Here is a 26120-nt window from a genome sequence, read left to right on the forward strand (position 1 = left end):
GGCTGTGGAACAAATAGCCAACCCAACTGGTAAGGAATCCAATCTGAGGAGCACTGTGACAATTGCTCTCTTAAATTATAGAAAGGGGACCTGGAGATTTTAGAAATCTCCCATCCTCTCAAATTTAAGTCCCCAGACCCAGGCATCTCGAATTCTTCACACTGGAGAAGTTAGAAGCCTCCGGAGCCAGTGGCAACTAAGAATCTGTCTCTGGATGCTCAACTCATTAAACTCTGTGAAAGCAATTTGACAACATCTGGGACGTGTCGTATCATTAGGGGTGGGATTGGCACTATTATTTGTTTTAGCCAGGAAGAGGTGTGGGTGAGGTGTCTGTGAGCAGGAGTGTACGTTTCAGACGCGGGTGTCAGGGCTCGTGTGTGTTATGGCTGGGTGTGATGTTTTTTCAGGTTTCATTACTGTTTTTGTTTTGTGTTGTTTCTGCTGAAGAAATGTCCCTAAGCCTGAGTTTGTCTTATCTGGACGTTTTGTCTCCTGTTTCACTGAATCATTCAAAGTACAGTGGGGTTCTTCCTTAGAACCATTTTAGCCATGATCAGTCTGTGCAGCTGGGGAAACTAGCCAAATTCTCTGTTTTCCTTCCCTTTCACCTAGAGAAGCAAATTGTCATTCTAATTAGTCAATCCTTTATTACATAATAGAAGGAATAAAACCTTTGAGTTCTTTTTTCTAAGTTCCAGGTTAAATTAAGTTTTGCAAATAATTACCCGAGGATAAATTATTTACACATTCATTCTTTATTTGAATTTGGGCAAATTCAAATATGTTCGCTGGCAAGTGCTTCCTGACAAACGACTTGTGTAATGACTAGTAAACGTGTTATTCTTATCGTTTCTGGCATATAATAAGCAGAACCCAGCCATTTCTGTTTCATGTGTCCTTTTTAAGCCCTTCATCACCCTTTGAAAATGAATCTTGTTTAATAGATCACAGACATGATCTTTTAAACTGTTTTCAGTAGTTATGCAAAATCTTCACAAAAGTACCGGTAGGCAGACTACAGGGACTCCTGGACTTTAATCAGCCACAAGAGTAGGCAGGATTTAGAAGTCATTTCTCAACTCGGGATCACCTGCAGGTAATGAAAAAGTCCCAGCAAAGACTGCTGAGTGAAAAATGCCATTGTGTACATAGACTTTTATGGACTCTGAAAAGCCCTTTGACTTCTTGGAAATAGAAGCTATGTTGGAAGTGGAAAAGAGTAGAAAAATTCGTGTGACATGTGCATGTGAACGCGGTACTGATGTTTAGGCTTGAAAAAGAGAGGAGAGGTGCAGGAAAGGGGCTCGGAGCCACTGACAATCTTAACTGCTCGCCCAGAGGGGCTGGGCTGAGACCTTGAATGGGAGGGAAAGGGCATCGAGATCAGTTAGAGAGACTTTGAACTATTTGCTGGGGACACGGACTTCAGAGCCCCAAACCAGGCAGCAATAATCCAGGCACTGGAGCAATGTATGGAGAATTGGCTCTGCATGAGGATGAAGAAACCATATTTAAAGGAAATACTATAAAAGGTAACTACTGCTCCAGAGAAGTTGCCTCCGTGAGTCTCACTCGTTGTTGCTATAGCAAACCACGATGGGCAATGAGAAGGCTACAAAGGCGCGTGGCTGTGGTTGGTAGATGGAGCGTCCAGTTCTGCCCGTGTCAGACCTTGTCACCGTCGACCTTCAGCAGCCCATTTAACTTCTCTGGGTCTTGGTTTCATCACCTAGAGAGCTGGGCATTGGAAAAGCTGATCTTGAGAATCCCTGCAGACATAATACCCTACAATGCCTCACTGATGGGCAGGAGGAAAGAGTGTGGCTTCTCAGTGGGCTGTCGATAAGCAGAGCATTATTATCTGGAAGACTTTGTTCCTCTCTTCAGTCCCAGGCCTCTTGAAACTCTGGGGAAACTGCTGTCCATGCTTCTACCACAGTCTGTCCAGAAAATAGGGAAGGACTCACTAAATCTCAGACAACTAGGGTGGAGAAGAAAGTGATGAACCTCCCTGGGGCTGGACAGAGAAGCCAACAGTTCCCGTTACAGTCCGAGCCTGTGTTGCTTGGGTCTGCAGGTTGCGCCATGCATGCATGGCTTCACCAGCGTGGAAGTCTGTTCCGGTTGACCATGGTGACACAAGTAATCACAGCAAAAGCCCCAACAGACATACGGAAGGGGAAATCACAGCCAGGGAACTGAGTTGAGCCTGCGTTATGTGGGCTTTACTGTGCCTCAGCTGAGCATGCCAGGCATCTCTGAGCATCCTGTTTATGTTTACGGCCACCCAGTTAACACATGGTCATGGCTGTACACACGTGCCAGCTCTGCTGTAGGACCACTTCCCTGCAGCTGCAAACTACAGCCTTAATTAATACTCCTGTTCAGCCCGGTATAATCTGGTTTGTAAAAAAGTCAAACAGCGTTGAGGAGAGGATGCTGCATGTGACTTGTCAAATGTAGCCATTCTGTTGTCTTCTGATACAGACACCCAGGTGAGAGTACCACTGAGCTACACTGACACATGCCAGGCAGCCTGAAAGTCATCATCATACACTCTGTTTTCTGCCTGGATTTGAAGTATTTCCAAAGAAAGGCTGCTGCTGTATATCCCTTCTCACTGGTGCTGGTCTTTTCTGGTTACGTGGCAACCAAAAGTCAGAGGGGTGCAGGTGGGAGGCACGGAGCTCAATGTGAAAATTTTGGCCTTGAAGTTACAGTTTCAAGTAAGGAACAATCCCTTGCCTGGTGGTATAAAGGAATCTTTTGTGCATCCTAGAGTCATATGGCTGATAGACTAAGTGATATATTGAAACAGTTTCCTAGGGTGAGTTTCAAGGGCCTTGCCTGTAATCTCAAAACAAAGACAGGAGCTTCCTAATTCTGAGTCATTAAGCAGAATGTTCTTTTACTAAACGCTGTCTCTGGCTTTGTAGATTCTTGATCCATACTGTGCCTCAGAATGGCCTTGAACTTAATAATACAGATGATGCTCAGACCTGCCCTCCTGGATCTGAATCTTCAGGGGCAAGATCTGTTAGTGTCTGCATTTTGTGGAGGCTCACAAGCGGCTGTGCTGAGCGGTGAAGGTGGGGGAAACACCACATACCGTTTGTAGAAGAAATCCAGGCTTTTTGTTCATGAGCTCAATTGGTTCTCCCTTTAACTATGAATAGACATGGTCTCCATTTGTTGATGAGAAACCAGAGAGAGACTCAAAAAGTTCCACCACTTCACCCAAGGCCAGAGATTGTATCAGTAACTCCCACCCTCAATGCAGGCCGCATGAGCAGCAATTTGTGCACTTGAGCTGATTCTTCTTAGAAGTTCTGTGCATGGTTTAATGTCCAGCTGTTGCCATCTTGGAATGTCTAAGAGTGTGTTAGCAATGGCACCCCATTTTTATTCTTCACTGGACCATGCCACCTATATAGTTGTCCTTGCTGCCTGGATTTATGTATCACGTCACTTCAACTGTCTTAGATCCACACTGGGAAGTTGGATGTATTTCTTTCCAAGATGAATTCGAGCTAGAGAGTCATTAATGTCAGTGTGCTAAGATGACAACCTAGAAGAAAGGAGTTACATGATATAATAATACTTCCACTTATTTATGAACAGTATTATGAGTTTTTCATGAATCACTTCAATCCTTATCATAATCCAATATGATTACTGTCACCATTTTATAGGCAAGAAGTCTGAAAACACAGAGGTCATATTGTGATGGCTCTCCTGGACTTGAATCTCAGTTCTACCATTTATCAGCTGTGTTATCTTAGGCGAGTTTCTTGACATCTCTGAACTCAATTTCTTTATCAGTAAAATAGGAATGATGATAATTGCCTGATAGAATTAATTGTTTCCAGGATTAAATGAATTAATGTGGACAAGGTGCCTAGCACATAATAGATACTCAACGAACATTAGGTCCTTTAACAACCTTTGCACTCAAAAATATTACCCATTACATACTGAAATAGGTATTTAAGTGGTACCTTACTTAAGGATCTGAAGTGTTTTCACAGTGCTGGATAATATAGTCAAGGTGCAATTAGCCATACATTATAATATTTTTAAGTGATTCAAGTGACACTTCTTATGTCTAAGTGTAATCTTTCCCACTTTAGCATTTATCATAGTTTAATAACTACTGAATGCTGTTGAATTAAAATACTATTCTGTCTGGGGACACATTGACCCTTTAGCACAGTAAGGCTCGGCCACAGTCTGGAAAAATGTTCACATGCTCTTAGGGGACAAGAAAAAAGCCATAAGAAAATGGATACTCTGAGAAATGGATATCTTCACACCTTCACGAGGAAAAGGCCCAGGCTAGGAGTCTGTTCATTGTGAAGATATTTCAGTAACATTTTACAAGGGTTTGGGAGGCAGTTCGTTTACTCTCTACTAGTTCATTCATTTAAACCTTCTTGAATTATCACCTCCTTCATGTATGACCACCATAGTGCACCCACTGTGTGCATGGATGATGTGTTCAGGACTCTGCACACACATTTGCCCCCAGAGTTCTCATATAAGATGCATGATAAGTAACCTACCCATTTCATAGGCTAGAGAAGTGAGGCTCAGTGGATACAGTTAAGGTGCTGGATGGGTGGGCCTTTACACCCAGGCCAGACTGGCCAGAGTCTGGACTCCTTATTTCTCTTTCACATTTTCCTCCCCTGGGCTCATGACTTTCGTAGTCTGTGGTGGGCAGAAGGAGGCCAGGCATGGGGAGGTGCTCAGTAAGCCTCTGCTGACAGAAGGACTTGGAGATGGATCACAGTAGCAGAATGGTTTCACGTCCAAATGAACTGGCTTGAACACATGACCCAGTCAAATGTACCATTGTTTTAAATAATTCAAAAGCTGTGAAACATTTGTTTTTCTAAGTGGCTATTTTTCTTGTCTTTATTGCACACTGTTCTTCCGGCTCCACGCCGTGAAACGTGCCAGCTTGATTTAAGGGCATGTGGTATTCTGGGCAGTTAGCCATCTTGGTTCGGCCGTGTCGTGGGATCTTTCTGTCTTGTGTATCAGACTTGGCTCCAAAGCCACGGAGCTTGAGCCTCCTGGTGATCATTTATTGGGAGAGAAGTTAATATTTTTGTGGGTCTGCATGAGATCACTGAAGTGATTTTAGTAAAAGGTCCTCTGCTCCGTGGAAGAGTCCCCTAGCAAGCTCCTTTGGACCGGGGAGACTGGATGGATGTTGCCCACTATGTGAAAGCGGGTAGGGGACAGAGAGCTCACGTTCAGTGCTGAATCCAGTGGAGAGAAAACAGAGACCCAGTGTGCAAATCATTCATCACATGGGTTACCAAACTGGGTCCTTAGAATGTTGGGAGATGTATATGAGACTCAGGAATACTTTTCAGCTATTGCAGGAAATTATAGGATCCCAACCAAGTCAAAAGGTATTTGGTGACACAGCTATTTTGAACTCTTCTCTGGAATCTTGACACAATCACAGATCTTGGAAAATAATGAAATATTGGAGCGCTCACCCCATCCCGGGAAAAATTTTATGCATGCAGCATGCATGTACATGTACGCACACCCTGACAAGCACAGAGCTTTGCCAGCAGTGTAGAGCACCCAGTAGGATTTGTGGTTTGTGCTTTAGAACCATTCCCCGTGGATTTTCTTTCCTTTCTCCAGTCTTCAAGACCAGTGTCTTTCTCCTTTCATAATCTCTGTCTTTCTTTCCTCTTAGGAGTCAAAACAGAGCCGAATTTTATGTTTGTCTCTAGTCTTTTCCCCTGACACAAGCCCTATATCGTATCACGAGTCTTTTTCCATATTGCTACAAGTCTACTAATGATCATTATTAATGGCTACATAACATCCCACCCAGTAGTTATCTCACAAATTTCTTAAGCACTTCCCTATTGCTGGACATTTGAGATTGTTTCCAGTTTTTCCCCCCCTATTTTAAATAACATTCCAGAAAACAATTTGCTAACAGCATTTCCCATGTCCCACTGGAGCTGCCAATCCTTTTTGATACTCTTGAAATATAGTAGTGCTCATCATTTTCAATACTTGGTTTAAATGGACTTGCATCTCACCTTCTTGCCTGCCAAGAAAGCAGTGCTTTTCTTCACTTCCTCAAATGGAAGCTTGATCCTGTCCCATCTTGCCACGGTCTATTATTTTTTCCCCCTCTGTGCCTTTTGCTTTTCCTCCTCTGGATCCTTTCCCTTCACAGAGCATGCCCAGGACCTCCCCGTCAAAGCTCTGTCATTGCTGTGACTCTGCCTGAGCGGGTTCCTCTGCCTGGAATAATCGTTCTTCTCACCTGCCCTTGGGAATTCCACCAAGCATTAGACTGAGAAAAGACTTAAGGAGCTGACTTCAGGGTGGAAGAGAAGAAGGTGACTTGTTACAAAGGCTATCAAGGTGTGCTGGAAGCCACAGGGCTGTTGTGGTTCTGTACGCATGTGTAGTGATTCAGTCTCCGTAGATGTGGAGATATCAGGCATCTTTGTGAGTTCCTGAAGGAGAACACCATCCTAGGAAGGGCACAGTGTTTAGAATTGGGCTGACGGTGAACCAAATCTCAGCCCTGCCATTTGCCAGCCTCCTGACCCTCTTTATAATCACTAATAGCAGCACCTTCATCTGTATAGGGATTGAGGGCATTTTGCTCGGCTTGGTCATGCACCTCTTAACTAGTGCTGTGTAATGGTGTCTCTCCTCCATCCTGAGCCCTTGTACCCAGGCAGTGTCTAGACTCATGTCTGGCTCAAAGAGGACAGTCAATGTTTATTGAATGAATAAACATTGACATATAGCTCCGAGGTGTGGGCGTGAGCCTCAATCTGCGTCCTCACCCGTGCCAGCCAGGGCAGAGGAGCAGGCAGCGTGGGAGCCAGGGAAGCGTGTGGTGACATGAGACAGCAGCTGTCTCGGGGATGAGGGATGGCACTGTGCCAAGTACCTGTGGCCTCTCCACAGAGGTGCCGTGATAATTATGACCCTCCATGTCCCTTCTGGAGAGTGCCTCTCTTCTTGAAGCATGTGGCACTTCGCAAACCATCACAGCCCTCTTCCTCACAAGCCGTGGGCATGTGGGAAAGACGGTGGGGGATGAGAAAAGAGGAGGAGGAGGCTCACAGCTTCATTCAGCAGATGAAAGATGACAGAGAAACGTGACCATAGCTGACCCACAACTAGGGGACAAATTCAGGAACTCTCGTCCCAACATCTAGATTTACCCATAGCACTCACACCTAAGGAAAAATGGATGATATTATCTTTAAACTCACCAGATCAGGTTGTGACACCCTGTCCCGAGCTGCTTGATTTGCACACGAGTTCCTCATCTACCTCCTAATAAGACCACCTAACATGACCACCTCCCAAGTCATGTTCCCTTGAGGTAGCACCCCGAGCCTTCCCTTTGTGACCTGTGGTTAATTTGTCATGATTCATTTATAACAGGGAAAATCATGCATAACCCTCTCCCACATCAGACTGAAAGTTCTATGAGGCCAGGGATTTGTCTGATTCATCTTCTATGTACCTACTGCCAAGTGCAAAGCCCTCAAAAAATACATGTTGAACACCTGAGTGAATAGGAAAATATAAAGACACCGATGAAAATCAAATTACTAGAAAGAAAACATCTTGTACCAGGATAAGATGGTATTTGTCATGGATATCCCTGTCCATAGCTTTGCTGGTAATTTCTACCTACAGTTTCAAAACGAAATTCATTCTGGGCTACAGAGAATTAATGGTGTAAATTTCTACAGCTCCATAAGGTCAAAGATGCTATCTGTCTTGTTTATCCTCTGTATTCTTGGGGTGGGCATGGTGCATAGTGAAAATCATGCACTAAACAAAGATTTGTTAAAGGAAAGATACAAGAGTATGCAAAGACTTTAAAATTTATCAATCTATGCCTAATTAAGAATATTAAATAATTAATATGTGGTCTAATTGAGTCTACTCATCTATATTTTATTTCTACATATCTGCCATTATTTCCTGTCTCATTTAGAAAATAAATTCAGGTTCCAGCAAAATAAGTCTGTTTCATATTTTGCTGTTGTGGTGGTGGTGGTTATTATTTATGGTACTGGAGACTGAACCCAGGGCTTTTATAATAAACTTCATCTCTAGCCTTTTTTATTTAGAGATATAGTCTCACTGACTTGTCCAAGCTGGGCTTGATCTTGTGATCCTCCTGTTTAAGCCTCCGAGAGTGCTGAGATTACAATCATGGACCACTGTCACTGGCTTGGTACATACTCAAGAAATCTTTATGGAGTGCCTATACTGTGCTGTGCACAGGGTTACCTGATAGAGATCACATAAAAGAACACACAGTGCACTGATCTTACAGTATGGAAAACATTATGGCAAAGAAGTCAATAGAATCTGAGGCTGTGTTTAAAACATGTAACAGTTAGCTTCTGCTGCATGACAAACCACCCTGGCACATTGTTATGTTAAAACAACAATTATTCATTTAATTTGTGTTTCTGTGAGTCAACAATTTGACCTGCACCATCTGGGCTGTCCTGCTGATTTGGACATGCTCATCTGATCCATTTATGGCTAGTTTGACTTGGGGCTGGTAGACTGTCAGCTGGGTGCCTGAGTTCTATTCCATGTGGGCTTATCTTCCCACAGGGAGCTCAGATTTATTCTTATACAGATCCTGGAGTTTCAGGACTGAGAACAGAAGCTGCAGTGTCCTCTAAGACTTTTTAGAAGAACACCAGAACTCCCACAATGTCATTCTTAGTACACTGTATTATCAAAGACAGGCACAAGGCCAGCATGGATCCTACTAGTGGAGAAACAGACTTCAGTTCTCGATGAAATGAATGATGAGCACTGTGATCTTTTTATCAGCCACGTGTAGTCACCAAAAACTGTTTTATATCTTTATGTCTTTGTTTAATAGTTCTGCTTGGTAAGTGAAGCATGATTAGATAGAGAGTTATCAGCATTTTTCTTTAGCAATCTTGTAGCTACTTTAGATTCCTTAATCCAGACAGCCTGTCTGCCCTCCCCCTAATTCTATGTTAAAGTGATGCTATTGTTCATTTTCACCTTCGGGAAGGAAGGAAGGCTTCCTTCTGTAAACTCAGCAGTCTCATCGGCTGGTGGTCAGTGCCCTATCTGCCCTGTGTGGTCTGGCATCATATACTGAAATATCAGATGAATTCATCAGTGGTTCTGGATGTTTCCTTGTGACTCATTTGCAGGATGGTCAGCGATCCTGATCCTTCTGAACACTTTGTGAGGTGTGCCGCGTGGGTCTGGTGAGGCCTCACACCCATTAGACACTGCCGCTGTAAATTGGATATGCCAGCCCCTGTGAGCTGGTGCCAAGGTGTGAATTAGATTGAGATGCTCTCGGCAGTTCCTCTGGCCTCCTGACTCTGTTCCTGGGCCATCCCATGGTCAGCCAAGCCTCTAGGCAGTCAGCCTGACTTCAGTGATCCAGGATAGGGAGATTCTAAAGGAGGTAACGCTAGGGAACGGAGCAGCTCTGGAGTCACTTTGCAAACTCTGACAAAACACAGCAGCTCTCAGAAACCTGAGGCTCTTCTAATTTCTTGCCTTGAATACAAATCTTCCTGAGGCAGGGAATGAAGGGGTTAGGAGGAAAAAGTCCTGCAGAGGTAAAGAAAGGCAAAAAGGTGTGGCCAAGAGTGGAGAGCCAAACCATTCCTGGCTGCAGTAATTCTCCCAAATCATGTTGGAACAATTTGTTCAGAAGGATTCTGCCCCTCCACAAGGATATGAAAAGAGAAAATTGGCTATTGAGAAAAGGAATCCACACATCGGTTTAGGACAGTGACAAACATGGAGGCAGAAAGACAGGAAACAAGGTCACAGGCAAGTTGATTTGCTTTCAGACAGAGTCAGTGGACTTGTGTTCTAGGTTTTTTATTATTTTCCGTCTTATTTCTTCCCACCTTCACTCAGTCATTTTTGGAGCAGGACACGGTGGCTGGGGTGGCTCCTGATCTTCTGTTACTTGCTTTTGCCTTGCTGCCTGCGTTGTCCTATCAGGAAGTCGCCACTGCAAAGACTGAACATAAAGAACACAGGCTTCTACGTCCCTCATCAGTATATATCATTGTCAGCTATTCAGCATTCATTTAGCACCGTGTTCCAGACCCTGTCGCTGCTGGGATTACTGGAGCCATCTCTAAACACAAGCTACCCAGCTTCACATGCTGGCTCCATACTAAATAACCTTCTGCAAGCTTCTGTGCCTTGGTTTCCTCATTGGGTGGTTGTGAGGATTTGTGATGATTAAATCAATCCAAGCATAAAAGAACAATACTGCTTGGCACATAGAGCAAACTGAAGTAAGATCCTCTGCTGGGCTTATTGTTACTGTTATTATTACCAGGTATATCTGACTTAATCTCACAACCAGCTCCTGTCACAGACATAAACTCTCTCGTTGCACTAGTCAGGAAACCTGAGGCACACAGAGGCTGAATCCTGTGGCCTTGGGTAACTGATCAACCCAGGAGTCAACCAGATGTCTGTATAATACCCTCCAAGCTGTATATTTAATCATTACTTTAAATCTTACTCAGGTTTATAGCACCTCAAACAAGGCAGAGTCAGGTGGGTAATTCTTATTTAGTTTCCTACCAATAGTTGTTTGATCACTTTAAAAAAATAGTATCTAACAAGACTTACTCCATGATCAATACCCATACACACTGAATCTTTAATGCTCTGTCTTATCAAATTAGCAACTTCCACCGTAACTCACGATGGAAATCAATGTTCCCTTGACCTTAAACACACACCAACTTGCAAAAGCTCATGCCTCAGGGCTTCTGGGGTTTGCAGGTGAAGGGAGCCACTAGCAGACATGTCCACCGCAACCTGGAAAGCATGTAGGTCTGTGCAGGCTGTACCCTGACAGGTCCAGCAGTGGCAGATCCTCTATCGACAGCTTGGGCCTTCCCTTGCCAGTGTCCCTGGGCTCGTGGCAGGTAGACAAGCAGTCCTTGGTCTTCACTTTAACCTAAGAATATGGACACCCCAGCCCCACATTCCTCTGCCCTAACCGTTCTTCTTCTCAGTGCTTTTGATCAATACCGAGCCAAGTGCAGTGCCCTCCATCTTACGGGGTTAAGTTTGAGGCGCTGGTCCTTGGTGTACAAGTCTCTGCCCTGGTGGGCACCATCTCACCCAGAACTCATCCTCCACACCTGCCCAGTCCTTGCCCTTACTCTCCACTCGTTTTTCTCCTACCTCTATTTTCCTGCTCATGCCAAGGATCCCTACTTTCTTTTGTGCTCACATGGGGGTCTAATAATCTTTCACACCTAGCTGAAATTTCACCATGAAATACACCAGGGAAGTCCAACTTATTTTTTTGCTTATCTCCTCTAAACTTCTTCAATTTCTTGAGTCTAAAGAGCATGATTTAGCACCAAGTCATCTCTCACCTTGTGGTATCTTCCTGCGTGAGCTGTGCCGTTCCCCTAGGCAGAAAGCAAGATCCTCAATTTTCAAAAATTATACTTTCTCTTATCCTTGTAAGAATGATAATAGGTAGCATCTATTAAGTGCTTACTATGTACCAGGTAGTGTTTTAAGCAATTTACAGGTGTCATCTTATTTTATCCTTACAGCCACTTTATGACTTCTAGTATTACCTCCATTTTGCACTTGAAAAACTTAAGGCCAGAGGTCACATAGCAGGCACAAAGTCATCTAGTTGGCACGTAATGGAGCCAGAATTCAGATCCCAGTAGCCCACTGCAGAGCCCAGGTTCACACTGACTGTACTGTTATGGCTGCCATAGCTAAATGCAGAGTTGTCTGACATTCCGTGCCTGTTGCAAAATTGTCCCACATTGCAGGGTGCACTGTCTCTGACTGTGGAGTGATCCCCTGTAATGATGAATGATGACCTGTATGTGTTGTGTGTTGCTGCATAACAAATCACTGCAAAACCTCGTAGCATAGAATACTGTTTACCCTCTTAGCTTCCACAGTTCAAGGATTCATGCATAGCTGAGCTGGACGCCTTGACTTTGGGTCCCTTGCAAGGTTACGTTCTGAGCATCCACCAAGGCTGCTGTCCCCTTGAGCCTGGACTGAAGAAGAATGGCTTCTGTTCTCCCAACAAGTTTGTCGGCAAACTTCAGTTCCCTCGGGCTCCCAGATCGAAGCTGCTCTTGGCTCCTCACTATGCAGTCTCATCACAGCCCCGCTCCCAATAGTGCAGTTCGCTTTATCAGGCATGGCATGGAAGAACGGAGGGGTCGCAGTCCTCTGTGTCCCTGTCCTGGAAGTGACACCATCACTTATGTCAATTCTATTCCTTCCACATGTGTCATTGGGGAGACAGTGCTTCAGGAGGTGATGACACGGGAGCAGAAAGCATCATGAGCCTTCAGAAGCTGTTGCCACAGATCTGCTCAGGGCAGTCTTGGAGGCCTCTTTGGACCCAGAGCTGGTGGGCAGATACCTGATGGGGAAATGAGAGTTGGCAAAGATGCATGCCTGGAGCAAATAAACCAGCCAGAGAGCAAAGATGGCATGAAGGCCCTGAGAGGAACCCTGTCCAAGGAGGAGCATGGATGCACCCTATCAGTAAAGTTTGAGGATAAGGAAAAAGACCCCAGATGGAGCCAGCATTTTTATCCTTCCAAGAGCAGTAAGAAATCCTTGAAGAATTTTAGGGAGAAATTCTTTGCATGTCAGCATGCAAAATGTGTCAGAGAAGACCATAAAGGAAAAGGGTAGTGCACTGGAGATTCTTACAGCTGGAGAGGAGGAGAGCAATGAGTCTGAGAGAAATGTATTTGGGTGAAGAATCATCTCAAGCAACCCATCACACAATGCCAATCATGGTTAAAATCTTGAAGAGCTAAAAATTTCTGCTGCATGGGATCAGATAGGAATCTGATCCTCATTTCTGTCTGCTGGCCTGAAAAATCTGTGACTTTTACTTCTTTGAGAATCTGAAGGAAAGAGAGCCTTGGTGGGTTAACATGCTGGTTTTTCTGGGAAAGTTCCCCTGGCATTCAGTTGCCTCATCTGTGATTTGGCCACGTGTGTCCTCCATGAGTCCTTGCCTTGTTCCCTCTCCAGCCCCATGGCTATCACTATCATGATGGCTATTATGGCCTACTTATGTTTTAATTTGGATTTCCCAAGAATAAAACTAGAGACCAAAAATTAAGGAATCGTCTATTTGGAAGGTGATGGTAGGAAGCACCATTGGGAGAGAGGTTTCCCAAGGTAGCGAGTTTGCTCTACCCTGGAGCAAAATACCTGAAATACACAACTGACAGGGGAGAAGGTTCATTTTGGCTCATAGTATCAGAGAGTTCAGTTCATAGTTGGCTGGCTCCAAGGCAGGAATACAGAAGGGCCTGCTGGAACAGAGCTGCTCAGCTAATGGCAGCCAGGAATAGGAGGAAAAAAGAGAAATCCAGGGGTGATCATCTCCCCACCTCCTCCCACGGGACCCCATCTCCTATCAGCACTTTTGGCTATGAACTCACAAATATATTCACCCACTGATAAGTACAGTACCTGCCCCAGTGATCCAGTTACCTTGCAAAACCCCCACCTCTGAACACATGAGACTTTGAGGGTTAATTTAGATCTAAACCATAACAGGCAGTGAGAAAGGAAAAAGAGAAATAGATCCATAAAATGTGTGTGTGTGTGTGTGTGTGTGTGTGTGTGTGTGTGTGTGTTACAAGAACATCTTCACTGTGGACCACTGGAGCTTAGTCTTGCTGAGCATCTCCAATGACAGTCAGGAATACACACTCAGAGTCATGTGGACTAGGGAACATGATGATCAGGGGCCACCACTGCTTCCTGGCCTGTTAGCTCTTATTCATGTCCCCCAGCACAGGCCTCGTAGACACCCACAGCCAGACAAAAAGCCCGTGGGTAGAAATCACAGGTGTTTGCAGTCAGCAGACATCAAGAATAGGGTGAACATTGAGAGGACAAGAGTGGGACCTACAAAACCCAATGACAATAATAATCATAGCTAAAAATACTTCCATGTAATTAGTCTATTTAATGCTTACAGAAATGCTAGCTCAGTTCTTGACACATGAAGGTGCTCCACAAGTGTTAATTAAATGTGTTAGTAATACTGTCATGTCATCTAAGGTCACTGAACCTGTAAATGTCCCCACCAGGTCATCCAGTGTTGAGTCCACTGGTCCTTAGCCTGTAGAACAAGGAAAGTGTCACCACAAAGAAGGAGGTCCTGCTCAGGCTACAGGGACAGCTGAGGAGAAAGCTGACCCTGGGGCACAGAGGACTAACTGTGACATCGCTGTCTCACTCAGGGTCAGTCCAATTAGCAGCATTTGTCTGATAAAATTATGAAGTGGGAATCTCCAGAACGACCCATGGGGCTACACATGAGACCACAGGAAGAACATAGGAGGGTGACACAAAGTGCATCTCGGCTTTTCTTGTTACACCCAAAGTACGAGACTGGAAAATGGTCAATTAGGTGCCATCTCGTGCTTTTTTTCTAGAGACTAGTCAAGCTTTTCCGGCTGATCGTGGGGGAATCCAGTACTGAGAATATGCCCAATTAACCAGAAGCTGGTGATGCCTCAGCTGTGTTTATCTTGGTCTTGAGCTCCTCTTTTTGTCTGGAGCCTTGATATTATTTCAGAACCATGAGTCTTGGAGATGGATGCTTAGCAGAATGGCCACTGTAGGAAACAGAGACTGCTAGAGAGGCAGGGGAAGCCGGGGAAGAAAAGACAGTAGACTTGGGAAGAGCAGTGGCTCCAGGCTCGGCTCCATTAGTAACCCTCTGCACGACCTCAAGGAAAAGTGAAAGTGAGAGGCCAATCTAAAAATCTGACTGCGTAGCCCTACTGTGTGTCAGGCTCTGTTTGTGTGATCCATTGCAGCACTGGACAGCAGGTGTGATCATCCCATTTTTACAAGTCTGAGGTGTTAAATGCCTCATCCCAGGTCACCCAGGTATCAAGCAGAGGGAGCACTCGAGTGTGGTTCTGCCTTTCTGCAAGCTCCTTGCTCGGTTCTCCCTGCTGATCTCAGTTTCTCAAATGCTCTTTAGTGCTCTTGCATCAAATGTATGGAAAAGTCCTGGTAAAGGCTAACTTTTCATACACAGTGATGTAGTGTATTGGAGGATGCAAACTCCTGAGCTCCTGCCTTGCTAGGTAGCACCTTGTTTAGGAAATGTATCACCAGGCTGCTCTGTGGCATGGTCCTTTTCTGCACCTAGCTGACAGATCTATCACCTGCAGGAAGGACTCTTCAGTATCTGCAAATTAATGGGACAGGGGTCTAGAGACTTAGAAAAACCCAAAAGGAATTTTTTAAGCCAGATTTCCTTTTATTATTATTATTATTCATGTCAGGAGTCCACTGGGGAAATCTTTATCTGCATTAAAACATACATAAGAAGAAGACAGAAGAAAAGACAGACAAAAGTGTGTCCTACAAAGCATTTCTTTGAGCCCAGCTCTGTTCCTCTGTCAGGGTCTTTGCCGAGCTCTCCACAAAGATGGAATCTAGGTTCAAGGTTGAATGGAAGCTGGCTCCTGATGGAGTGAGTATCCCCCAAACACACCTCTAGGAGATTAGCCCGTCATTAAATATTTGTAGGATAACAGGAGAAGCCTAATTTAGTTTTTGTTTCTTTCTCTCTGTGGTTTAATCACAGATGAAAGAGACTAATAGCACTGCAGAGCTTTCTGGTGATCAAAGGCCAATCAATCCTCTTTGTGGAGTAATTAACTATTTGCTAAACTTGCAGAATTGATTTCCATTTAGGGCTAAGAGCGAGGGTTTTAAATGAAGACCGATTCACCAGGCGAGAGAAGGGAATCTCGGGGCTGATGCCAGGAGATACTCAGGGTGATGAATTGGAATCTGCTAATTAGAGACTGAAAAATACAGCCAGAACCTGATCCTATTCAGGAGTACTTTCGGGGAAGGATTGCAGGAGGAAGGGTGGATGTGGATGTTGTCTTTATCTTCCAGGCAGCTATGCACCCTTGATACACAGGAGAGTCGTGCCACGATTAGGTCAGAAAACACCCAGTCACAAGCAGACACCATGCTGAAGCAGATAGGATGCATGAGGTCCAAAAACCAGAAGACTGAATATGACCAGGGTGTGGAAGGGATACCCCAAGAGGGGACAGTCCTGCTGAGGGGGCATAATTCCCAGGATAGAGTAGGTACGCTGACCATTGTACACGCCTAGGAGTCTGCTCGGGCACTTGAAACTCGCACTGGATGTCCTGTTGGCATCGATACAGACTCCCTGAGAAACTGATCAGACAAGTACCCTGGGACCTTAACTGAAGAGTGCGTGCTGGCTTAAAACTATGAAGATTTAACACCACCTAATAATGCCTCTGTTTAGAGTTGCCAGGTGAAATGCACAATGCCCAGATCTGCTTGAATTTCTGGTGAACAAATAATTTTTAGTATAACTTAAATTATTTGTTGCTTTAGGAAAAGTAGATCCCAGATGAATTGGGGCGTCATTGAAATTCATATTGGCCTGGGTATCCTACATTTTTATTTGCTAAGTCCCAAAGCCCTATTCAGGTAAGATTTGGGCCCTGCACTGTCTGAATTATCACCTCTCTGAGCCTCAGTTTCCTCCTCTAAGAAGGAGATTCATAGTAGTAACTGACTGTTTCATTATGAGTTTTAAATAAAATAACTGAATGTGAAGCTCCTTGTACAATGCAATGCCTGGCATATTTTATGTGCTCTATAAATGTTACCTGTCATTATAGAGAATGCTATTTATTTGATAAATAAAAATAATAACGTTAAATATTAATCACCTTTTACTTTTTGCTGCCTCCTCCTGTCCCATATCCCCAATCCATTTTCTTCCTCTTTTTTATCTGCTTTTTCCCTCTCCGCTTTCTTTTTGTCTTTTTCTGCATTCATAGCATTAATGTTATTTTGTAAGCTGTAGCATCTTCATCCACCACCCCCACCCCCACAACAGGGAAGTCCAAATGAGCAGCTACGCGCTGCCTCAAAGTACTAATTATGTGATCTCAGTCAAGTTCTTTGACCTTTCTGTGCCTCAGTTTCCTCTGGCAAAATGGCAAAAACAGATTAAATGAACATTAGTCCTAAGGTCAGTATTTTAAAAGGTGTCTAGCTTATATGTAGCTTGGGTTCCTTCCAAAAGAACGCAGTCCAAGTTCATTCCAGTGTGGCCATTAAACTGATGCTGGTTTAACTCAAGGGGAAAGCAATTCATGCCACCCCCACCACCCCACCATCACCCCATCCTGAAACTTTGTTTTCCTCTGGCCACAGAAGCTTGGTAAGAACCACAACACCTTTGGTAAAATGAGTCCTTGAGTGGGTGGATTTTTTAGTGTTGGGAGCAAGTAAGAATATTTTTCTTGTCTCCTGCAAACCAGCTCTGAGCAGAGCATGCCAGCAGGTCCACTGTGATAGAACAGAGTTCTTGAGAACTTAGAGGATCAGGTTCCCTGGGGACCACCACCACCATAACGTTCTCACCACAGCTCTGTGGATCCCTCTGGATCAAGGTTGGGGCGGCAGAGATGTTTTTTCCATGCCTTACGCCAATACTACCCATCAGCAGCTGTCTGCCACAAGGTTTTTGGAAACAACCTCTCTCTCTCTCTCTCTCTCTCTCACACACACACACACACACACACACACACACACACACACACACACATTTGGCTCCTAGCTCTGTATCAAGCCAATTGAGGGAGGCCAAGTTGAATAACACTTCCAATTGATTTGTGGGTTGTGGATGTCACAGAAGAGGTCCCAGGTGAAGAAAAGACTCAGGCAGACTGATTCTATTGGATGCCCCTTGGGCTACCCTGTCAGTGGCTGGTCATGCCTCTTATTTGATGCTTCTCTGTGTGCCAAGCACAGTTCCAAAGGCTTGACAAAGGTGAACTCAGCTTCTCCTAACAATCAAATGCTGCAGGTACTAGTATTACCCACTCTTATGGTTGAAGAAACACAGATAGATTTAAGCTATTGTCCAAGTTCATGGAGCCACTGAGTGGTTCTTTTGTCATCACAAAGCACTTTGATCCAATGCCACAAATAGTTGCTGAGTTACACTCTTTAGACAAAACAGTACATGGGGTTCTATAACTGCAAGGAGGATTTAGACCCCACTCTTGCCCTCCTCATGGACTAGAAGCATGAACTAAATGTGTGAGTCTGAGGCATTTCCAGTGCAGAGATTCTTCAGGCTGGACGGAATATGTAAGTCTCTCAGTGGATGAAGAAGTGATGATGGGAAGAAAATCTTTTGAACCTGCCAACCTTCCTATACCTAGGGAGAAGGCACTTTGTTTGGATTCTCTGGCAACCATATGAAGGTTATCTGATCCTTAGAACAGACCTCCCAACTTTAGGGAACCCACGGAGACTTTGAAAATTTTATAATGATCAGCTGGAAGTTCAAGGGCTATGCTGTCTTTGGCCAGTTATAACCAAAATCAAATACATCAGTGCAAGTTTGGGGGGAAAGGTACTATGCTGGGGAGGTTACTTGTACGGACCTGTCCCTAGCTGGCTGGAGTTACCAAAGTAACTAGAATATTCTGCCAAGAAGGCTTCCGAGGCAGGAAGAGGTTAAACATCAGATCATTTTAGAAGGATCCCATTTGGTTCTTTATTCTAAATTGATTCACCTATCAAACAGCCCGACTTGCTATTCATTGGCCCAAGAGACCAGAGCCTCTGCAGCGCCTCACAAACAGGGGAAGGACAATTCCCACAGAGGACAGAGCTGTGGAAATCATGATAGCTTTCTCTCAATTATTTAGGAAAGAAGGGGAAGAGTAGCTAGGGGAGAAAAGGGCTCCCAAGTGGTGTTCGGAGAAGGCACCTGAGCACGGCTGTCCCCTCTCCTGGGCTGACCAGAGGCGTTTAAATGCAAGGGCTGCCGTGAACTGACTCACTGCTAGATAATTATGTTAGGGACCAATACGGCCTGTTGAAAATCAATTCTGTTGGACCAGTGTGTTTGTTCGGAGAGCCACTCAGCCAATTCAGGAGTATATTAGGCAGCAGACCCAGTGCGGTGACCTCTTCCGGATTGGGGTTGACACTTGAACGAAGGCGTTTGTCCAGTTAAAGGACAGTCCTAGCAGCAGGCTCTTATCTCCCCTAAATTGGATTACTCAGATCTGCTTGTTCTCTTTAAAGATAGCTACTCTTGGGTTTTTTCCCCTCTCTTTCTATCTGTCTGAGATGGTTACCTAGTGATTACTGTTTAACTTGCCATCCTTATGTATTCCTGGACAGTTAATGCTGCATGCCACCAGTGTCACTTCCCTTTCTGCCTAGGAAAGGTCATTCGCAGCTGACACCTCCATTTTTCAGGTCACTGGTTGGATCAGCAAATGGGTTTAGATCCTGATAGGCTGGGCAGTATGCTTTCTTGAGAAGCCCATGGTTGGCAACTAGTGTCACACTTTCCAGGGGACAGAGCATGGCCCTAGAAAAGCAAAAACTTCTCTTTAGATGTGCTGGCTCCCTCAAAGGTATTTTTCCTGGCTTGAAAACTCTCAAACCTGTTCACCAGCCAATGTTCCTTGAGTAGTGGTGCCTCCAGCTATCAAGACCATGGACACCAGCTGCCTCCAGCCCTCTGGAGTACCGCAGTGTTCCACTGATGAATCAGGATGCTAGAGAAATGCTATCAGAAGCGGGAGCACAAGGAACCTCTCTAGACCTGTGTTTCCTGATTAGTCTTCCTACCTGGACCCACAACAGCTGCCTTGGAGGCCAAACCCCAAGTTGGGTATGGTGTCAGCAAGATACTGGAAAGTCCTAGAAAGCCACATACACCTCCAGGAAGAATTCAGGGAAGACTTATGGCCACAATTATCATTCTTTTAATGACACATAAAATTAGCCACTCCACATATCCATTCGCTTTGACAGCTGAGGATTTCACTGTGATAAAAAGAAGGCCACATGTGCTGTCAGTGATTTACATGTCCCTATCCCAAACCCTGTCACCCAATTAGACTGCAAGAAGGAGTGGCAGCATTTTCTAATGAAGCTATAATCAGCCTGCTCCCTCACCCAGAAAGAGCAGATACTCTTATCCAGGGGAAAGGGTTTGAATAAATCAGATGTGATTTCAGGGCTGCTCACTATAGGTCCATTTTAATTGGAATCTAAGCTGGTAGAGACTCAGCATCCCCTCAAACTGTCTCACTTAAAAGAAATCCCGAGTTTCGAGGGGAGAGCAATGTGGTTTCTAAATAGCTGAGAAGGCAGAAGTCATGGATATCACATCTGAGTTCTCTAGGATCCAGTGAAATAGAGGAGCAGAGAGGAGGAGATAGGAGGGAAGGGGAGGGAAAGGAAGAGAAGGGAAGGGAACAGAACAGAAGGGAAGAGAAGGGAAGAAGTAAAGGGAAGGGCATAAGGTAAGTTTTTTCCCCCAGGATAAAATGGGAAGAGGGAAGGAAGGAAGGAAGGAAGGAAGGAAGGAAGGAAGGAAGGAAGGAAGGAAGGAAGGACAGAAAAAGGACAGGACAGGAAAGAACTGGAAAGGAAAGGAAAGGAAAGGAAAGGGAAAAAGGAAAGAGGATTGAGGGAGAGAGGGAAGAAAGGAAGGAGAAAGGAGATGGCAGAGGGATGAGGGAAGGAGAGCGGGAAGACAATAGCTGAACCAGCTCTCTGCCCAAGCTTTCTCACATCTGAGCACTGCTTGATACTATCTGAACTCCTTATCTCTTGAAGTGACTGTGAAAATTAGATGACATCATGTAGGCAAAAGATACAGCACAATGACCTTTATTAACCTGGCTGCTAATAATACCTCCTGTGAGAGAGCAATAAACACTGCACAGGCTCTCACAAATCCTGTTTGGTGATCATGATTGTGCACTTTGCTAGGAGTAAATCTTCTGATCAGTTAGTTCCCCCAACAAGGTGTCAGGGCTACAGTGCCACCAATCAAAATGAGTGTGCTGGTCCCAGTGATAGTGGGGACCTCTCCAGATTTGAAGGTTTTCAGTGCATTTACTGAAGCAAAAGAAAACTGTAAGGCAACTGCTACCCAGGGGGATCTCTAGGTGGAAAGGTCAAAAATTGATCCTAAGAATCTGTTGTCCTTTGATCTATCATTTGTTCCCCTGAAGAAGGCCTGGCCATAAAGATCCTGTGGGCCCTGGACAGAATAACAAGCCTTCCCTATGCTTACTATAGATTCTTTGGAAAGCATTTTTCCTGTAACAGAAAATGGCCCCCAAACCAGTACACCTCACTTTCTTTGTTGCCCAGGTAATAGTTCCTGTTGCAGTTCCGGTTGCTTCTGTCTCTTCTGTGATGCATAGCTGGTCACTTCGATGCATATTGTAAGAACCAGGCAAGGACAGGCAGGTGCTCTGCCTTGGTACTTGAAGACCCATAAAAACCTTCTTCTCTGAGCCTTCGAGGCCTGACATTTTGAAGAACAATTGATTCCTGGTGTGCTCAGCTTTAAATAAATCTGCCTCCAAATCCTGGGTGTCGTTTTGATGTTTCTGTTTGTATTCTCACTGTATTTTAATAAAGTCAGTGCATCAAATCAGTGTACTGAAATGCCCCAAGAAGATATCTGATCTCCCATGTAAACATACTGACCACAAATGAGAATCCCCTGCACCTCCAGTGGCTACATTTGCAGGGTCCCAGCTATGCGTCCCACCGTGGCTTCCTTGGTAGGGGCTGGTCATCCACAAGGGAATTTCTCCATCTTTAACTGGAATGTGGGTTCCACAGAAGCCTTCCAAGTGGGTCCCACAAAAGCCTCCCAAGTGAGCACCAAGGGCTGAGTGCAAAGAGCATCTGAGGATGTTGCTTGTGTCAGTTTGTCTCATGTGGTTAATTGCTGTGTGCAGAAAGTAACACCTGTGAAGATCAGTCCCTCCTCTGAACACCAGCCTCTCAAAGTCAACGACAAAGCTCTCTGGGTGAAGCCCATCAGTAGAAACACCCGTGGAGACATCAAACACAGCTTCAAGTGGAAAATGGCTGAGAGCGAAACTTTAAAGATCAATAAGAAAGCTAAATTGAACGAACTCTTTCAGGGTCTGAAGAGGATGGAGCCTGCGATTGGGGGCTGGGATAGGGGCCAATGATGCACCCCAAGGGTGAAGGTCCCTTGCTAAGGAGGCAATTAAAAATTCATTGTGGAAAGTCTTACAGAGTTTCTCCCAGATGTATGGAAGACTAGGACAGTATTAGACTTTTCTTTAGGACTCAGCTTCTAACCCTTGAAGAAAACTTAGAGGGCTTGGAATAGACTCGTGTGGGGTATGCCTTGATGACTAGCAAAAAATAAATTGTAGCTTTAACGGGTTTAAGCCTGTTTCCTTTTAAAGAATTTGCCTGCCCAAGTTCAAGGAGATCAGCAAATGGCAATGGAGAAGCCTTGTTTATAGCAAGAATGAAGCAGACCACACTGGTCCTTTAAATGGGGTTTGTGAAGTCCCTTTTTCTCCCTTAACCAGTCGACTGCCTAAGGAACAAGCTTGATATTCTGCCAGCTTTTTAAGAAAATCCTTAAATATCAAAAGTTTTCACTCTTTCCCTGTATGCAAAATATCAGCTTAAAGCCCAATGGGAGTCAAAGTTCTTGCTTAGCATACGAAGGCTTATGAGTTTTATAGTGTTCAGGACTTTAATCTACAAAGTATAATTTAATCCTCTTTGAGCTATCTGCACCACGGAGCCCTGGCTGTAAATAAACCATATGGTTACAGTGGAGGCCCAGCTGCCTGCCTCCATCACTCACCCTTAATACATATTTCTGCAAAACAGATGAAATTAACTACTGTAGCAGATAGAAGCATGGTTCTGAGGACAAATGTGTCACCACTGTGGCCATGCTTAAACCCAACTGATAGCTCCCAGGTAAAGCTCAACCACCAGCCAATACCAATGAGTCTCTCTCTGAACCCTGCTGACTTTGAGCTGGAGAGGATACTCAACTGGGGTGCACAAAAAAACACCCAGAGGGCAAAGTGAGGAAGGAGCAGGCTGAATTCCCCAATGCAGAGGGAGCAGATGCTGGCATATCAATATGACTATGCCAGAGATGCGGGCACCATTAAGGCTGCATATAGGCAGAGAAGGGAAGGGAAGCCAAGAAGAGACAGTGGTTCCTTTGGGACTGCAGCTGCTCCAAGTGAAAAGAACCTGGAGTAGAATCGAGTAGAAAAATGTGGCTGCTTAACTGATAAACTTGGACTCTACAGTCCTCTGAAATAGCAGACATTTACCTGAATGTGTCCTCTTCTCCCTATAGATATGATTTTACTGAGGGCTACCTGTGAAACCAAGTCCTTGCAGCCAGCACCTATGGGACCTGGTGCTAGTTGGTTAGTCTCTCTGAGCTTTGGTCTCCTTCCATCATAGCTTGGGAATGATTTTACTCCATCTAGGATGACTGCTGTGAGGATCAACCAGAATCATCATCTTTCTGTAGTAAGCAGGTCTCACAGCAGTGTAGAGTTCATGCCACAGTGTGGGAGAAGAGGCTGCTAATTCTGCCCTAGTGTCCTTAAGCCCTGGTCTCCTAGGCTAGGCTGAATCCCCATCCCCAGGGCCTAGGGTGCCTGATAAGCAAGAGTGACCCATTCCATAGCAGTTTCAGCCCATCTAAGCTTCCTCCATATCTCATGTGCCATGGGCCTGAGTAGGGGGACGATGGCCTGTTCTCTTCCTAGCTCCCAGGGAAAAAAGACTCTAGAGCCATTCCTAAGAAATAAATCAGAGCCTAGGAGGAACTCAGTAGAGAAGCCCAGTGTCTTGATGATTCAGTGTCACAATTCAGAGGCAAGATAGTCCAAATCCCAGCCATGGCTGAAGCCAAGGCACTCCTGCACCCTACAGGGCAAAAAGGATGAGCTGGATCACCAAGGGATACAGCAGAGTTTCTTCCTTGCACTCACATTGTACTTGAAAATAGCAGAGTCTAAGTGGATTTTTAAAAAACACTTATTATGGATTAAGAACTGATGGTCAACTTAATGCCAGCTGAATTAAATTAGCATGGTGCTGAGCATAGATGTTCCACCTGAGGAAAGTTGCCAGTGTAACTAGAGACATGGAGAAGGAGAAGCAAGGCATTGTGGATTTCTCTAGGTGTTGCTGTCTGAGTCATTGGTTCTCCTGGAGGAGCTTGTCTTGACTAGCTTCCCCAGTGTGAGTTCAACTGTTGTTATTGGAGGAGCTCGGGACCTTGTTGGTGAGAGTGGCTGTGGTTCATTTTGTGGGGAGCTCTGGTCCTTACATGGAGCATTGCTTCCTGGCTCCAGAGGGGAAAACATGCACTGTTTAATCTCCAGGACAAACTCGTCATGCTGGCTTTCTGGAATGTACTCGACTATTCTTGTCGTTGGAGAAGCTCGGGGCCTCCGTGTCACTGAGGATGGCTGTGGTGCTTTTCAGGACAGCCCTGTTCTTTGTTTTGAGTGTGACTTCTCAGCTTCAGTGTAGAACCCTCAGCCTACCAACACAGCTCCTTCACCCCGCTGGCATAGACTTTCTAGCTTCCACCACTGACCTTTGGGCCTTCCCAGTGCCAATCTGTAAAACAGACTGGAATGAGTCCTTCTCCTGGGCTCTAGACCTCCAGTTGGACTCTTGGGAGGCACTGTCATGGGTTCTAGGTCTTCATCTGTATCATGTGGGACACTGATGTGGGATTCAGGCCTTTGGCTGAATAGTCTGAGTCTTCAGTAGTTTGGACAGATTTCGTGCACTTTCTTGTGTTAAACTGTGGGTGACTATCATAAAATAATATAAATTCTGTGTCCTGATTATAATTGTTCTCTTCACAGCCTCTGACTTTAACAACACTTAAATCTAGGGCTACTAAAAACATGCTATTGACTAGGAACAGGAGTTTTTCACACTGATGGTTATGGTTCAGATAAAGAATGCACCCTCCCCCCACTCTCCGCCCAAAGTGGGGATTTGGGAAGGTGATTGGGGTGCTGTACTCATCCAGGGATACAGGCTGGGGAGCTCTGTGCTGCTGGGGTAAGATCTGACCAAGAGGTGGTCAGTGGAGCCTGCCCCGATGGGTGTGTCTCGCTCCCCAAGCTCCTCCCTTGGCTCTCTGCTTCCTGACTCCTTTGCAAGAGCAACTTTTCCATTTCTGTATTTGAGCCTACGAAGTATGGACTAAAACTTCTGAAACCGTGAGCCAAAATAGAGCTCTCCTCTTTCAATTTGTGTCAAGTATTATGTCTCAGCGATGAGGAAGGTGACTAAGATCATACTCACACCCTGACAGCGATGAGGGAGGCTGAGGATTCTCCAAACAAGAGAGGGTATGGGGAAAGCTGGTCCAATTTGGAAAATGAGGGCCCAAGGGACACAGAGTATCCCCGGGTTCCTGCATGCATGTCAAAACTGAGATGCAGCAGCTGTCCTGCACTCAAAGATCTGTGAGCAATGCTTTCTTTGCTTTTTATTGCTATTTTCAGACTTATGAAGAGCAGCAAGTATCGTATAGGAACTCTGGTGAATCTCATCCACCTGGCCCTTTGTACTTTGTCCCATTTGCTTCCACAGCGTCCCCCCTTCTTCCACCCCCACTCTCTGCTTTCTTGTCTTTTCTTCCTTTCTTTCTCTCTGCATATAAATGCACATATATGCCATGAATGTGTGCTTATGCATATAAAAATCTATGTGTGTATAAAATTTGTCAGAATCATTTAAGAACAAGTGGCTGACATTGTGCCCCCTCATTCCAAAACACTTCGGTGTATATTTCCTAAGATCAAGGGTATCATTTTATAAAATCACCATACAGTTATCTAAATAAGGAATTTGAACATGTCCACAGTCCCATCAATTAATCCACCACAATCTGCGTCCACATTGTGTTCATTCTTCCAATATTGTACTTTGCTCCAGCAACACATATTGTCTTTACTTGTCACATTTCTATAGTTTCTTTTAAACAAGAACAATTCTTCATTCTTTATCTTGCCCTGTTCTTTTTTCTTTCTTTAACCTTGACATTTTTGAAAGGCACAAACCATCCATTTTGGAGAAGGTTACTCAATTTGGGTTTGTCTGATGTTTCCTGGTGA

Source organism: Cavia porcellus, unplaced genomic scaffold (assembly GCF_034190915.1).
Source record: "Cavia porcellus strain 051 isolate PalLab524CR breed Dunkin Hartley unplaced genomic scaffold, mCavPor4.1 scaffold_4, whole genome shotgun sequence".
In the NCBI taxonomy this organism is placed as follows: domain Eukaryota; kingdom Metazoa; phylum Chordata; class Mammalia; order Rodentia; family Caviidae; genus Cavia; species Cavia porcellus.